General features: G+C 31.1%; 1 pseudogene across 1 annotated transcript; it reads left to right on the forward strand.

Moving 5' to 3' along the window:
• Positions 1-4834: 4834 nt before the first annotated feature.
• LOC149560324 (protein RADIALIS-like 4 pseudogene) lies at positions 4835-7401 on the forward strand (annotated as a pseudogene). Its single transcript, XR_016363344.1, has 3 exons — positions 4835-4966; positions 5260-5574; positions 7160-7401. The product of XR_016363344.1 is annotated as a protein RADIALIS-like 4 pseudogene (transcript).
• Positions 7402-15107: the final 7706 nt, after the last annotated feature.

Genomic DNA, 15107 nt, shown 5'->3' on the forward strand with positions numbered 1-15107 from the left:
AAAGGTAAAGGAGAAAAGAAAAATAATAATAATGAACTATGAAATCAATTTTAGTCATTATGGAAATTATTCAATTTTCCTACATCTTTTAAATTTTTATTTTCTTATTTTTCTATATCTTGTGTGAAGCTTTTATGTTTTCACTTTTAGCATTAGTAAGTTACATTTATTTTGGCCAAAAAATTTGTAATCACTTATATCATACATGTCATGGATTTTCCTGCATTGGGTTTTCCATATAAATATATCAATTGATGTGTGTGTGTGTTACCATTGATACTTTTATATATCCAATACCTTTGCTAATATAAAATATAGAGTTTTTATCAATTTTACCTATCCAATATTATCATATATCATCTATATTATTATCACATATCAAATAATATAAGATATTTATAACCATTTCTATCTTCTCCAGACATTTATTATTTATTTTTTATAATTAAATTTAATGTTTTAATTATCCATAAAATAAATAAATAATTTTAAATCTAATATTTTATATTAGATAGATTATGTTTCTCTCTATCCCTATTATAATATTACCTTTAGGCACTCTTCACCCCTATCTCTTCCTCTCTATTGTCAACCATGCCAACCCCATAGCTCCCCTACCCTCCCTTATTCCCACAACCCCACCCCCCCCCCCCCCCCACCACCCTCCCCCCCCTCAACCTATCTCTCTCCCCCTCCCTCTTGATATTTTATTGTACCCTAATCTTCCTCACCCATCATCCTCCCTTTACTAATACTTCCTTCTCTTTCCCTCTTCCTCTATTGCAAGGTGTGTACCCTTAGTTCTACTATGTAGTACAACCCAACTCTTAGGTTTGTGACATGGCCTAGCCTCTAATCCTATAAGTCTAGTAGTTGTATTGGGCATTGAAAATTTTATTGTTTGGTGAAATGGAAATCACAGTTGTAACAAGTTAGGTAAAAGCTTGGTCATAGGTTCAAAACCCTTTCTTGCATTGGAGCATTGGAGGTGATTGTTGCATGGTGTGCTCCCTTGGTCTCCTTTGCTCCCCCCCACCTTGGTCCACCTTCCTAATTATAATCGCTCTTTCTCCCTCCTCTACCTTGCATCGCTTCTACATTTCTCCTCTAGCTATCTACTCCTCCTTTTCTGACCCCTTCTCCCTTTTTTTTTCTCTCCCTATCTTTTCCTTCTCCTTTGCTCTTCTTTAAGGAATAAGCATTATTTTATACTTTCAAACCCATGATTCTAACCTCAAGTATTAGACCACTAAAATTTAAAAGGTCCATTTGGTTCATGAAATTAAAAAAACCCAGATTTTTACAAATCTTGGTTTAGCGAAATCAAGGTTTTGTATATCTTCATTCCAATTTTTGGAATTTTACTAAAACCATTTGTTTCACTCAGAAGATGCGTGTGAAGACACATTTTTATGCGTAAGCTTGGAGTTGAAGGCAAATTTCACAAAGTAGTTCAATCTATTGTTTTTGCAGTCCTTTAAAAACAAAACCAGGTTTTGATTTTCGATTCCTAGTTGTTTTAGGGAGTTGGAAAACCTGGTATTGAGGAAAAATTGGAAGTCACGTATGCTAATTTGATTTTGCAAATTTTGAAACAAACGCACAAATTTTCAAATCCAGATTTTGAAAAAGCCAATTCTTGTCATCTTCCATGAACCAAACGAACTCTAGAATTTTTATTAAAAACTATCCAAAAGAAAAAAGAAAAAAACCTAGGAAAAAAGGGAAGTACTAAATATTTTAAAACTAAACTGTTTCTACTTAAAATAAAATTTATAGAACATATAGATTCGTTGCACCCAACACTTGGTACACGTGAATTCCAAACTATCCAATAGAATAATGAAAATAATTATGTTTACTGTTTACTGTTTGGCCCATGGGGTTCCTTTTGTTAAAAACTTCTGGACTTTGTTTATGCCCATATACTTAAGTTGGGCTAGGTTTATATGATAATATGTTAAGTTTTGACTGTAGTAGCATTAGAGATAGAAATATGTTAGTTTGAGGGTTGTGTATAGTAAGGAAGAGGGTTGATTAATTTGATAATAGTGATATGTACTGGGTTTCAGCTGAGTATCTTTTTCTTTAGATAAGCGCCCATTTTAACTACGTTTTAATATAAAAAATAATTATTTCGCTGCCATCTATTCTATAACATAACGGTTACAAGAAGATTAGAATTTTGAACATAACAGAGCAATTAGAAGCAACTTGCATGGGTCAAAAAATGTTTGAAGTGACCATACTCACATCTACTGTAGGAATAAGTGCCACGAGGATTCAAGGAGGTTCACTTCCTTTCTTCAAGTTGGCAAGACAGCGATGGATAATATCTATCATTGATTTAAGAGATTTTTTATGTCTTGCCAGAAAATAGTGAAGGAGAAAATTATAATGTCGAGAAATGGATCTAATCATTTGATGGCACCTTTCTACTTTGTTCCAAATTTATTTGGAAAAGTTGTTCGCTCGTGATGAGATATACAGCCCATGGATATTTATTACTTTTGAGATTGGTCACCCCATTGTTAGACATAATATTAAATGATGTTTAAACTAGACATAAAATGGGTCGGTAGAATAAACTGTGTATGGAGAGATAAAAATTTGCTGTTGATTGTAATAATTTTGTATTCCTTTAGATGGTTGAAAATAGATAAAAGATTGCTATTATTGATTTATGCATATAATTATAAAATAGATAGGTATATACAATAAATTATACAGAAGTATTTTTGAAGTTAAATATTATAAATAATAATTAAGAAATTAAATGAAGAGAATAACACCAATAAGGAATAGATAGGTCCTTAGTAAAATCTAAAATGACTTAAAAAAAATTAAAAGGATAATCCTTCTTTATCTTTTTCTTCTTTACACTTCTCGGTCTTATTGATCTTTATCTTCTTTCTACATGGATGAAATGAACACCAACTGTACCAAAAGTACTTTTTCATCGCTGAAATGTTATAATATCTTATAAGCTAAAATATTTGATAAGGTGGTTTTGGCGAGTCCAGCCCAATTTGAGCTAAATGCATGTCAATTGTATTTGAATTGCCAATGTTAAATTCTAAGAGGTATAAGTGTACAGTGTTGACACCTTTACTGACTCCTTCAGCTTTATCGTTATGCTGAGTACTTGAAATAGACAACATACTTATTGATATCCACAATACCACACGCTCTCATGCTTTATTGCATAGTGGAAACTATTCAGCAGAGTAATGTTCCACATGCAACAGTAAGATTCACTCCCAAATGCTAGGAGCATAATTGCTGCAGTTGATGTGTCAAATCAGGATAGAGACTACATTTGCAGTGGATCACTTTTATTTCTTTACATAGGATAACTAATAACAAGAGCTTTGCTAAGTTAATCAAATAAACTCCTTATTTATATCCTCTTAGACAAACCTAGATTTGTCAAGGATAACAATGACAAGAGTAATGGTGACATCGTGTAAAATACTAAACTTTATTATTCTCTGTGAATATACACTAGTATATCCTGAAGATGTACTGGTAAGTGAGATCAGTCAGTACATGTCTACAATAGATATAATATTTAACAATCTCAAATAAGTTAATCTTTTTAGGTTTGTTTCAATAATATATTTTGTTTTTTTTTTTTCATAGATATTAAAATCTTTTATTTTATTATTTTTTGAATAGTCTATTCTGAATCAAAATCTTTTATTCTATTCTTAATGTTTAAGTGGTTCATTCTAAAGCATATTAATAGGTAGATTTTATAAGAAAAATATATATATTCTCTCACAAACTATTTATACAAATCAATATTTAAAATGTTTCATTTATTGAAGAGAATAATAGAACGAAGTATGATAGTGATGATCAGAATTATATCTAAAAAATAGTACAAAATATGACTACCGAAAAATATTTAGTTTATATATAAAATATGATTATTATATAAAAATAAAATCAGCCAATATATTTCTATAAAAAATGCAAGATTTAAAATTTCAATGACCATATTAGTATGTTTTACTTTTCTAAGACAAATATTAAAGTCACTTATTCTATATTTGTTTAGAAGGCTGATTTAAGTTTAAACTAATAAACAGACTCTACAACAAAATAAATAATAAATATCTAATGAATTACCATTGATGCTGAGAATGTAATCATTATTAAGGAAAGGCATTTTATTGTGTGGCGACCATTATCATCCCAGATATAGCAAAATTGTGCAGATTAAAAGGCAGCATCCTTTCGAAACGAGTAGCTTAAATGTTTCTCGAGGGAGACAACAACTAGCTTGTACGAAAAATTCTCCTGATTATTCTAAGGTAGACAAACACAGATTCGATGCTTGGGTAGGCATAAAGTAGTAAGCATATTTCCAGCTGAAATGTGTTAAAATTATTCTACACAAGCACAAGTTGTGTGCACAAAGATTTCTAATGTGTAACTTGTTTCCAACAACTTTGAGATGAGTGTGGGACATAACAGACCTCACACCAAGCAACCCAAGTATGAATTCTAGATTCTCTTACAAGTTTAAAAGTATTGAAAACTTTTATAAGCTACTAAACCATTATAAGCACTTATTAACGTTATGTATTTTTCAGTCTTTGTGTTTGATAAAGGGAAATCCTCTTCATGGATTCTGCTGAATATCTAGCCCTATTCATCTTCTTGCTTCCATGAATTTATTATTCTTTTGAGTACTCTATTAAGATTCCAACAAGTGGCTAATTATTACACAACCTATATTTCACTCTATATATAGGCCACTCAAGATATCCAATAACCAACATAGCTTTAACTTCTGTTCTTTACTCAAACCGGCAAAGGTTTTCTTAGTTAGTGTTCAATTTTAATGCCTGTCAAACCATTTGAAGCAGTTGGTTTTCATTGATCAATGCACTTTCATAGCTTTGAAGGTTTTGAATCTTGAGGACGTCATAACTGCAGTTTTTCTAAATTTTCAAAGGTTACTACTTTTCAAACTTTTTACTGAATTTCCACACTGTGAATAGAGTTGAATTGCTATCTTCACCTTTGAATTTTCTCTTGGACCATATTTTTGAGTTGGGCACTCCTCTTTTTCTGTAATTTTATTGTCCTGCTGGAGATTAAAAGTACTTAGATGATTTGATGCTGGTAGTTTCTAGGATTTCTTTCAATATTCTCTTACTTTCTACCAGTTATAGTTGTGGGGTCCCTAGTCTTTAAAAAATTATATTACAATACATAGAAGTGTAAATATATTGTTCCCTGAATCAGATCTGTGTTTAGCTGAAAGCTTGAGTTCAGAACTATGGCCAGTCGAAGTTCTTCATCTGGTGGAGAGTCTTCTTCATCATGGACATCCAAGCAAAATAAATCGTTTGAGAAGGCCATAGCCAAATATGACAAAGATACTCCTGACCGTTGGCAAAAAGTGGCCGCCATGGTAGATGGGAAATCAGCAGATGAAGTGAAAAAGCATTATGAGATCCTTTTAGATGACCTGAATGGCATTGAATCAGGCAAAGTGCCTTCCCCAAAGTACAGATCTTCTGGTTGATTTCCCCGGTAACTATGAAGACAGGGAAACGGGTATGTTATGCAAACTAAATGCCTTCGGTTAATGATGATATTATTGTTGAACTGTACATTTTAAATTTCTTAATTTGTTTAAGTTATATATAAATAGATCTTACTTAAACAATGAGATGACTAAAATTCATAATAGTTTTGGAATTCGAAATATAAGAAAAAGAAGGTTTCTACAATTCATATGAAACTATCTATTTTTCATGTTTCTTGATTCAGTTCTGTGATTTTTTTTAGATAGAATTTTGGGATCATATTTTGTGATCTATCATTAGAATCAGGAGATTGAATGATTATTTTTACATAGATGTTGGAGATCAAGCTCTGTGATGCATCATTCTTCTGATATTCTCTTTCTCTCATCATGATGATGGAACATAGGCTGATCGAAATCCAACAACATAAATTCTAAATATATTCATAGGTCTGAATTCAGTTGCTTGAAGCATGGAATTTCTATGGTGGAAACTCAACTTTAAATCTCAAATGAACATCTAATATATAATTGGGTTTTATTATGAAAGTGATTCGTACATAAACAGATATTGAAGCTATAACTCTTGCTCTTTTATAAGTTATTTCTACTGTGATTTGTCGAAAGGAACAAATATTGGTCTAATTATTACACTAACAAAATCTATGATTAATCTCATGTTCATATTCATATGAAGGAAATATGTGTATACAATTATCAGTAACAAAAATAAACGATTGATTACCCATATCACAGGTCGTTTCACTTTAAAATAACTTTGGCTTTGTGAAAATTCTAGATCTTAGAGCTTATTCTTGCCATTCAGAAATTGTTACGGAGTTCTGCAGATCATACAAATCACACTATGCCATATTAAGACCGGCATTTGATTGTATTTAGTAATTATTGAACATTCTTTATTTGTTTAATTAATAAATAAAACTATAAATTCAATCGGATGTCTATGTAGCTAGTATGCTTGTGTGACTACTTGATCCCAATTTACAGTCCTCTAGTACTTTGGCTGTCTTATCAAAGCTGCGAGAGATTGTTCATTAGTAAACCAAGTTACTTTGATTTTTCCTTATTTCGTTATAAACATTGGCTATCCTCAAACTTGTTTGGCTCTCCAATCTTATCATTGGGCCAGTTTTCATTATAAATATTAGATATCAAAGATTGTAGGCATAATTTCCTAATTAAGGGCTTCATTTGCTATGTGAGCATCAGTTCCGTTTTGTAGTATTCTAATATTAGCGATTTAAATTTCAATGGGTCGTCATGTACTATCACACTGCAAAGTCAACACATATGAGAACTACTATCCTCATCTTTTCTTGTTGTAAATAGTTGCTTTAAACTACAAAACTAACATCAGTTCATTAGTTCAATAGGATATGCAGAGGAAAAATGCACTAGGTTGATAAATGTTTTGTTTATATCAGATTCATTCTCATTAGATAAAGTGGACAATAAGTGACAAAAGCTACTGTAAATACTCATTGCGCGCTCTCTTTACAAATATAAAACATTTGATAGATTATATTTAACTATCCATAGAAAGTATTAATTGATTGGTTCTCCCGTTATGCTAACAATACAAATGTTATGCAGGCAATATATGGTATGGATCTCCCGGATTAAAGCTCGTCTATTATTACTCCTCCTACTTATACCTACAAGGAGATAGCAGAAGATAACTTAGCTGATGTTCAGAAGCATAGTAAAAGAAATGACTGGGCACTTATGGATACTTTTCATTGAAAATATAATGTAGGGATACCTGTAATAGTCGTAAAGACTTCTTAGAGGAAGGGAGCATCGACTTATAATATTATAAGCATTTGGGTTGTCTCTCTTCGCTTCAATTTATGTGAAAAATTAATTAGTACTACTCTAAACCCTTTATTATTCAGAATGGACAAGTTCTGTTTATCTGTATGTGAAGGTGGTGATATATGAGAGCAGGTGTTTATAGTGAAATAGCCAATTAGTATTTTTATGACAGAGGAAGTTTCCTTGGTGATTGAATCTCATGTCCTTACATATTTTTTTCACAATTTTTTAGTGAAATAGGTTTAATTTTGAAAGCATCAGTGTAAAAAAACAGTTCAAAAATTGGGTGATGAACGTTCCCAAAGTCAGGAAAACTAACGAAAATATAAAATCCCCTCTTATATAAATAATAAAAACTCCACTCACAGGCCCCCTTCCCTCCAAAACCTTTTGGACCTGAGAGAAAAGACTTTTGATATGCAATATATTGATAGAGTGACATTTTAAATTAAAAATCATCAGTCATGGAAAGTGTATACTTTGTATTTATTTTATTGTTTTTCTTTCCTTCTAACAACTTAGTTTGTCAATTTTATTTTCTATTATATTTCTTATATTCAAAATAGAATCTTTTCTTTCCCTAATTAATCTTTCACATATTCAAATCTAATATACATTCTAAGCTAAGTAAATGAATAATATAAGTTTCACATATTCAAATCTAATATACATTCTAAGCTAAGTAAATGAATAATATAAGTTTAATAGTATAGGCTAAATGAAAATGAAGAAACATTACATATTGATTGCTCTACGTGAAGGGGCTACACACAAAGGTAATGTCCTCTAATAGATCTATTGATTAATCATGTACATTTGATACTGACGAATCCCTCAATGCTCTATAGACACCATTCTCTATCAAATAATTATTTTACATAAAATATAGCTATTGATGGAATAATCATACTTAGAGGACATTATTATATATATATTTGTGTGTGTGTGTGTGCATGCACGCATCTCTCTCTCTCTCTCTCTCTCTCTCTCTCTCTCTCTCTCTCTCCCTCCCTCCCTCCCTCCCTCCCTCTCTCTCTCTCTCTCTCTCTCTCTCTCTCTCTCTCTCACACACACACACACACACACACACACACACTCAATTGACTACAAATTACTGCTCATTACTTAAAACATACAATTTTATCCACTTTTTTAATGTATTTCTGAATTTAGGTCACTAAAAATTTTATAGTTATTGAAAAGTTCATTTTGGTCAAGTGGGTTGGTAATTAGCCTTTTATCTATAAATGTGGGCTATGAACTAGTGTTTATATTAACTATTAGGATGGCTATTAATAGTGTATTAAGATAATCAACATTTCTTTGATTTAGTAATAATAGTCAGGTATAAAATTAAGTATAAACCATATCTATGTTAGTTAATTCAAGAGCCCATCACTTCAATCTAATCGCAGTTTCTATGAGTACCTCCCAACTAACTACCATGGAGTAAGGATAAAAATAAACCTTCTCATCAGTACCATGTAACATTATCTCACATCCCTTGTAAAATTATTTCATAGGACTACCAGGAAGAGCTAATAGAATAACACCTCTTAATCTTAGTTAAATAGATTCGAGGTTAATGCACAAGATCTATTTCCCTGTGTACCTATTTCCATACATCTAGTTTCATAAGACAATCTCCAAAAAGTCCTTCCTAACTAAGAAACAATGGTGACCGCATAGAAGAAAGAATAAAAATAGAGCTTCTACAATAATGAAAAAATAATAAATGGTCAAAAAGTAGGCCAATTTTCCTACCATCATTATCATCATCGGTCTATAAAAGCCTACACACAAGTAGCTTTTGTCAGATCATGATAAATATTAAAAGGCATGATTACAATTCGAACTCAAGGATAAATTCTGTATGAACATCAAAAGTTATCAAGAAAAAAGGAGACAACATATGCATGTGTATCTACATACATTAGGAAAGCTTATTAGTTGTAAGTTTTTTGTATTATACAAGAATATTATTATTTTATTCTATTCTCTACAATTGTCAATTCAACCACACTTTGTTAGTTTGTTTTAAAACTAGACCTATTATTTTCATGTTCCATGCATGATCTTCTTGATGATATCCATTTCATGTATATGATGAAAAATTACTTTTTCCTTTCATTGAATCTCATCCCTCTCCAAAGAGTTATCTTTTCAAAGATGATGTTGATCATCCTTTAGTGATTCATGATATTCCTAACTCTGATAGTGCTACTATTTGGGATGAGCCCTTGGATAGAAATATTGACCAATCTCTCCCTCATGAATTTTTTTTTGAGTTATGTTTGTTCCTCCTCTAATGTATGTTTTCTTCCCTCCATGGGTGATTCTACTATTCCCAATGAACCCTTAGATAAGGGTTTGGATCACTCTCTTCCTTGTGAGGAAACTTTCATACAATAAGATGATAGCATTATTATTTCTTCTAATAATCAACCACTTTGCATCTATTCTATTCCTTCTCTACATGAGGCCTTTATGAGTTGTGTCTATCCTTCTCTTACAAGTGCATTAGAAATAGAAAATCATACCCTTGATTATTCTTCTTATCATTCTCAAGGCACATGTCAATTCATATTAGATTATTGGAAATGACAATCATTATGACATTGTGTTTCACAACTTTAACATTAGATCAGAAGGACCTTAATCACATTAACCCTATGGGTGGCTTCCCAACTCTTCAAGATTAAAGAACCTTATCTTTCACACCAACATCCTATAAAAAAATACAACCTTGATTTTGTTAATCCAACACCATTATTCCATTTTTCATTCCTTCCATGATAAATAAGTAGGTATAAATTGGTATCATTTCATCTCCCTATTTAATTTCTATGTAAATTTTCATTATTTTATGGCACACTCTTATCTATGGGTATGTGACGTTTCACTTCATGCATAACACAATTATAGTTTCCTAACAATGTCTTTTTATGTCTTGTATTTTAATGCTTCTAATTTAATAATCATCTTGAATTTACATCATATCCAATGTCTTTTAAATCATCTTATGTGGTTTAAAATTGTATATTTTATGATGTTTCATGCTTTAATTTTCTCCATCGTTTTGCATTATTTATGATACTTCTTTTCGGGTATAGGTTGTTTTGGTTTGTGCATGGGTAGATTATGGTTTCTTCATATAGTTCATCTTTATACCTTACAATATTTTTCTATAAAATCCACCATAGGCTTCTCTCTCTTGCCTCATGCTTCAAGGGCAAGGTTTTATGTACATTCTTTACCCCTTTTTGTTGAAGGATCAGCATTCCTTAATATGGTGGAGTATTTACCATATGAAGTTCTTTTAAGGAATTATTTCTTGATTGTGACTCTTTCTTTTATGCAAGAGGTGCATGTCTTTGATCATCAACTCTTCTTTATTTGTAAAAATATGTTCACTTTAAATATTTTCCCTATGTGTTTTAAAGTTTTTCATCCTTCATCCAAGGATACCCAATCCACGTGTAGATAGGGGGGTTTAGGTGGTGCATTCTTGTTCTCCTTCCCCTCTTTTATCATTAAGTTGTATATATTTTAAGACAATCCTCATGAGGCTATATGTCTTTGTAACAACCTATCTTCTTTTCAAGGGCCTCTTCTCATAAGTGATATATCTTTTTCATGATTGATTATGTTCTTATAATATAAGGGTTAATTCCCTAATCTATGAATGTAGTAATCATTTTTCATTTAAGAATATCTCCTTTTTGTGTGAGATAGGTATCCTTTTTCTCTTCCTTATCATATATATTATATATACAAAATAAGGAAGGGCATATAAATACCCTCCTTTTTATTATAAATTTACATTTTTTTCTAATACAATATGCTAAGTCACAAACATGAGTAACAAATATAGAAAATTAATATGCTAAATCTCATACATGGGTAACAAATTTAAATTATACATGATAAGTCCCAAACATGGGTAACACAAGTTTTTTTAGGTGCTCCATCAAGATACAAGGACATTGATATATGGGTGGAACTTTGATGGGTTGATTAGAAGCTTGTGAACCTATTAGGCTATTAAATTCCATCTTTTGAAAGCATCTCCATTTTGTTTGATTCATGGGAGGGTGGCCACCTTACTGAGTGAGGTAATCATTACTCTTTCCCTCTCTATCTTTTTATTTCATGCTAGGAGGAATAGATCATGAAGTTATAGTATATATGATGCTCCTACCTATCAGATGTCATCACGTATGGTCATGTAATAACCCTCCAAATATGATATTAATGGCTCAAACATTGGTGGCCAAGGTATTTTCACTACTTGATTTGGGCTTGTTTTAGTACTAGCCACTTTTATGTCTTTATCTGGGATTTGTGTCTTTGATTCTTCTTCTTTTTTGTACCCTTGTACATGTTTATGGAGTTAGGAAACTTTTTCTAGGGTTCTTATGTTAGCATGAATATTGATGGTATTCCTACGGGGGAGTACTCTACAAAATGTGGGAGTATTTGGGAGATTGTGCGTGTGAGTATATGTTGCATTCATGACTGTATTTGTCATTGACATCAACACATTACTATTTTTGTAAAGATTGGCAAAGTAGAAGGCATAAAATGTGGTAGTGTACTTCAAGGATAATAGTTGAGACAATGTGAAGTTGAGGTTGTTATCTAAAGTGTTTCAACCTAGCATATCTAAGTGCATGTGTGGATAGTCAAAGACTGCTAAAACTTATTCAATATTTATACATGATAGAGTTCAACCAAAATTTATAGAAAGAAGTCACTAGTAATTGGATTATGTATTCTAATAGGAATGGAATTGGGTCAACCAAAATTAGAATGAGGAAGGAGATAGTTCACTGATGACATGGCTAAGTGCACTAAGATTTAAAGTCAATGTGAAAAATGTTGTTTTAAGTGTGACTAGAAAATTTATTTTAAATATAATGTAACATGTGATGTATTATAATAATGAGGTTCTATATTGTACATTTAATCGAGAAAGCCTCAAAGTTGGACTCAATAATTAGTATTTGGAATTGGTGTAAAATGAAACATGTTCTCCTTGTTTGAATGGTGTGACATAAGAGTATGATCTATGAAGTAAGCAATGTGAGTAAGAAACCTAAGCAATTAGTGTGATGTGAGTTTGTAGATCTGGTATTGAGATCTAAGAAGTGATTGGTGTGGCTAAGGCATAATGAATGAGGAAAGTATTATTATCTGGTAGAGAAATATAAAGTATAGTGTATTTTTTGAGATTATTCTAGAATGATTCATATTAAGGCTATTTGGATAGTGTGTTTAGTGGTCTTGCACCTAAAGATATTTCGACAATGGGTCCTTCCACCTTCCACAACTCCTAATGGGGTTGGAATCTTCTAAAATGGATTTAATGTCTCCTAATAGGGACTAATATATATTTAATGTTTAATTAATTAACTCCTAATATGATCTATCCTTTTACAAGGAATTTATATATTAGTACATCATTTTATGTGCATCATTCCAAAAACAAATATTAATACCTTTATAAGGCCTAGTATTTCTTTGGATACAAACCTAAATGGTCAATCTTAAAAATGTCTAGAAAACATGTTTTTGGCCTGTTCTTGTGTGTTTCGTACTTCAACCATGTGTCTAATGACTTTCTTTTCACCCAAATTTGATGAAATAAAAAGGATTTCTAAAGAATGTTTTTATCTTTTCATAAATGTAATGTCTATCAAATTATGAATTCTGTAAGTAATTATTAATCATTTTCTAATGGAGTTACACATAAAGTGTTGATTGACACATTGATTAAAAAATAAATATAACTTTCAAACAGTATAACATTTTAAAAATCCAAAAGATGCATCACATTATATACTTCTTCTACTATAAGAAAAAGTAAAGAAAAATCAAATTTTGTAAAGTTTTGAATTAGTTAAGGTGGTTAGAAATGGGAGTTTTTTTTATTATAAAAATAATATAGAAAAAAATTCATAATTAATTAATTATTTGGAATAAAAACACCCGAAAATATGTGGTCTACTTCTTATATCTAGAATCTTATTAAAAAATATTATCATTTGATTTTGATTAAGGTGGTCAGACATATGACTAATTCTTATTTTTGTCCTGAAATTTTTGTACTATTGCATTAAAATCCATAATTTTGACCAATCAATTTTTTCTTTCTTCATAAAAGGCCTATTAGCTCATAAACTAAATTCAATTTCTTACATAATATTTTCTCTCAAATTTTTTATTGAAAGTTCATACAAGTTTAAAATTCCACATCAAGTTGACATAAACCTGATTTGTTGATTTTCCTTTGCCACTTAAGGGCATAGTTTGGTTGACCATGATATTGCACATACCCTCTATTGAAATTGTTTACTTCAAGTAGGATGAGTCACAAACAATATGTGACTTCAATGTCTTATCAGGTGCATTGAAATATTGTTCCTCCAAAATTGTATACAAGCTTTCTAGATCTTTAGCTATCACAAATGCTTCTTGGAATTCATCAACATGTTCCTTAATTACTTCCTACTGACTATTGTCACTGCCATTATCATTTCTTCTATGGTTTATGTTTTTTTTTCTTCTATTATTAGAATTTCTATTGAAGTTCCTTCTGTTCATTCTGCAATATCATGTTGTGTATCCTAAGTTATTACATAACTGACATACAAGTGGATTTTTTGGTTCCATTCTGATTCTTAGGTGCTCTACAATAACATACAATGTGTCCAGGATTGTTACACTTGTAACATACAAACTTATTCTACTTTCCATTATATTTCTCTCGATCATTGGATGTGTTTTTTGATATTCCTCTTTCATTACTTATAGGGTTAGTATTCATAAATATTATACTATTTCCATCAAACATAGGTTTCTTGCATTCTACTACCTCATGTCTATAACCATGAAAATTATAACAATAGAAATGGGTAATGGGTTTAAAATACTTACCTAGGTAATCTCTTTTCATGTGTCCAACTTCATTAAATATGAAGCATCTACCTCTAAACTTGTCTCTTACTTCCTTGGGTAGTTCATCTTGCTTAAGTTTATCAACTTTTTTTGTTTCCTTAGGTTCATCAAGTTTTGCTAACAAATCAATTAATTCTACTTCCTTCCATACTTTAGTAGATTTCCTTGATTCTTCCTTACTAAAATTAAATTCCTTAGGGAATTCAATAACTTGATTTGGTTCTCCTCTGATTTCAACTTTCTTAGCTAATTTCTCTCCAATTAGATATCTAAGTCATGCCTTGTCATAAGAAGCTCTCATTTTCTTTCTGGAGATTTCCTAATTCATCATTATCACTAGCCTACACAATTTATTCCTTTCCAAATTTTAGATCATCAATCCTATCATTTAACTTGTCAATAAAAACTTTTGCATCTTCATACCTATCTTTCAAATTATCTCTTTCTTTAGTAAGAAGGTCAATCTGCTCAAGAGCTTTTTAAAGGTTTTTCTTCAACTATTCCATACCTTTAGGGATCTTAGTCACCTAAGTAACTATGCTCTAATAACAATTGTTAGAAATAGATAATAATGAGATGGGAGGGAGGGGTGAATCAGTATTCTAGGAATTGTTTCCTACAACTGAATATTGCTGATTACTTTATAACTTGCATATGAAAGTAAACCAAGAAGGTTGGAGAGTAAACATAACCATGCACATAGATACCTTAGAACACCATTATTTTTTAATTAGGAAAACCCTAGCCAAGGGGAAACCCCAATGGG

This window comes from Cupressus sempervirens, chromosome 4 (genome assembly GCF_028749045.1).
Source record: "Cupressus sempervirens isolate cs-2001-9-10 chromosome 4, ASM2874904v1, whole genome shotgun sequence".
Lineage (NCBI taxonomy): Eukaryota > Viridiplantae > Streptophyta > Pinopsida > Cupressales > Cupressaceae > Cupressus > Cupressus sempervirens.